A 3,061-nucleotide genomic window follows, 5' to 3' on the forward strand; every position below is an offset into this window, starting at 1 on the left:
CCTCAAGAGGATCGTCATATTTCTGTAAGTCTTCTTCTTCCGGTGACCCCAAATTTTCCTTGATTCTATTCCTTCTTTTCTTCTTCTGGAACCTTTAGTCGTTCTTGGGGGATAGGTAAGTTTAAGAAGTTGGTTGAGTCCAACGAGATGATGAACAAATTCATTGTTGACTATAGGATACCCAATAATGTGAGTTTGAAGTACTGTGAAGAAGGGGAGTGGTACATTAAGAGGAGAGAGGGTGAAGTCGTGATCCCGATAGTCGCTTTCGTAGAGGGGGGGATGAGAATCCCTATGAGGCTAGTGACTCTCAGTTACCTTAGGCATTTTCGTCTGGCTCCTACCCCGTGCACCGTGAATGTATTTAGGATATTAGGATGTGTAGATACCTTGAATGAGAAAATGGGGCTGAGACTGACTCACCACGATGTGAACTAGTGCTACAACCTTCATCATCTGAGGGGTAAGACGTACTATATGTAGACGAGGGACGATAGGGTCCGACTCATCCAGTGTCTTCCTGATTCTAATAAGGAGTTGACTCAAGATTTCCTCATAGTGTCGGGGGAGTGGCACAACGGTTTTCACTGCCCAACAGTAGAGGGGGAGCCAGGTAGGGTATCCGAAGTAAGAGACGATCTAGGTTTCAGTATTTTTATTTTTTATAGCTGTATATCCGCTTTGATTGATTAACCATAGGAGTTTCGCTTTTCTTTTCGCAGATCCGCATGCCTTCGCACGTCATTTCCACCTGGTCAACAAAGCGGATTTGGAAACCGTTCTTAGGTCAGAACTTTTCCTGAACGAAACTGATAACCAAACAAGTAGCTTATATTTATTATTTATCAAAATTAAAAATTCTAAGAGTTCCCTCCCCAACCCCCCCCCCCCCCAAAAAAAAAACTAGTCTTTTAAGGCACTAAAAGAACTTCAAAATAAAGAGTAATATCTCATTAAAAAAATATGATAAGATTACTAATATATTATACCAATTTTATATAATCTCCATTCAAAATCGGAATTTTTGTGAAACTTAATAATACGTGATAATTCTTTAGAGGTCTTTGTACAATTATATTTAAGACATGCAACTAAAGAAAATTAAAAAAAAAAAAAATTTAATTGGCATGAGTAGTAAAATGTTGTGCGAGTTTTAGGCATTGTTATATGTACTTAATATGCTTAATTTTTTCTAATTTTCTTTAGTAATCAAATATTTACTTGTTCTATGTTATTTTGTTAATATTTGGATTAAGAAAAGAGTGCAAAATCCCATGAAACATCAATTGAGAATTTCCCAAAAGGAAAAACAAAAATAAAAACAAAGATAAAGATATCGAAGATCCTGTATATTAAAAGATTGATTGGAATAATACTTTTCTAAAATGATTCTTGATCTGTATATTTATTTGTTATTTATGGATCAAATAATTGTTATATATGATAGTGTGTATTTCACAAATTTGTAGGTATTGCTGGTAAATGAAATAAATTTTCGATGTAAAAATTCAAATGTTTTAGAGGCTAAAAGTAATTATTTCATAACACGTGAATAAAGATAAAAATATATTACAAATACCGAATAGATGCCAATTTGAATTCAAAGTTTTATATAAAATTTACAAATTCTTTAATTACTCAATAGAATAAAACTAATTCAGTTCAGATGAAAGCAAAAAACAAAAACTTTAGTCCATATAATTTGAGATCAACAATGAATTCTCAATTTTATATGGAATATGGTATAAAAATCTAAGAAATCGAATCAAGAATTTCCCTGAAATATTGGTGTGGAGCCCGTGGGCTGAAGCCTCAGCCCATCGTGTAGTAGGCCAAGGCCCACGCCGAGGAAGAATGACCATCCGAGGCTAAATTAGGGAAACCTCTTTTTCGGATCCACGCCGAGGACCTCTTCGTCTCGGCATACTAAGGATAGTTTTGGGAAGGACAGGCCTAGAGCAAGCTGTCACCTTCGCACTTAATGCATTCACCTAACCCCTCTGGCCAATTAATGGGGATATAACCCCTTAGCAGGGCGACGTTGATAAGAGTGAACCACTTGAGTGCTGATAAGGCCTCTGATGGACGGACGGTCAGAAGAAAGGCGAATGGATGATCAACAGACGGAAAAACGAGATAGGACGATGAAGACTATATAAAGAAGCGAGTAAATAAGAGAGAGGGGGGGAGAAAAAGAAAGAAGGAAAAGGGCTCCTCGGCCCATGGCCGAGAGCATCCCTCAGTTGTAAATAGTTCTAAGTATTTTTTAATGAAAGAAGAGAGTTCATGCTTCGTGAACGCCGGCCAGCGCCTAAACTTCGATCCACTCTCTACAAATTTATTGTTTGGGCTTGTTGGGCTGAAAACCCATTCATACTCTGGATCCAATTCAAATTGAGTCCCTACAATTGGCGCGTCTGTGGGAAGGATTAGTGCACTGGCCGGCGCACCAGACGATTGTTCTAAGTGGTCGTTTTACAGTAGGTTGGCGACGTAAAAAAAAAAAAAAAATCGCAGGAAAGTGGAAGATTTGACAGCAAAAAAAAAAAAGCTTGATATTATTTCATAAATAGAAAAGTACAAAATACAATCAAAGGCTCAGGCAGGCGTGCTTTACAAACAAATTTACAAGTTAATCCTACAATCAGAGGCCTAGGTGGACCCGTCCTAGAACTAGCTAGAGGGAAGTGTCAACCCGTGCTTTTATTGGCATCTAGAGAATGGGAGAACTTAACAATAAAAGCAGGGAAGGGGGAGGGCCAGCTTGTTTCAAGGCCACCAACAACTCCTTTCTCGGAGCGGCGGAGCTTGAACAAAGCGAGGAGCAGATGCAGGGGCACCAGGACGCCTTCCCCTGTGATGTTCCCTTGATTCTCTCCACTCCTCACGAGCGTTGGCCGTTGGAGACGGCAACGCTCGAGCACCAGCCATGACATGAATTCGCACGTCTCCTTCGTCGGGGGTGCGCTCCGAGGAGAGACGTTAGGTACTTCAACGACATCCCTCCGGGCCACCTTGTATGGCGCCATCGGGGTTACGCCTAGATTCTGCACGCACACCA

The sequence above is a fragment of the Quercus suber genome, unplaced genomic scaffold, assembly GCF_002906115.3.
Source record: "Quercus suber isolate HL8 unplaced genomic scaffold, Cork oak 2.0 scaffold_37, whole genome shotgun sequence".
NCBI classification, from domain to species: Eukaryota; Viridiplantae; Streptophyta; class Magnoliopsida; order Fagales; family Fagaceae; genus Quercus; species Quercus suber.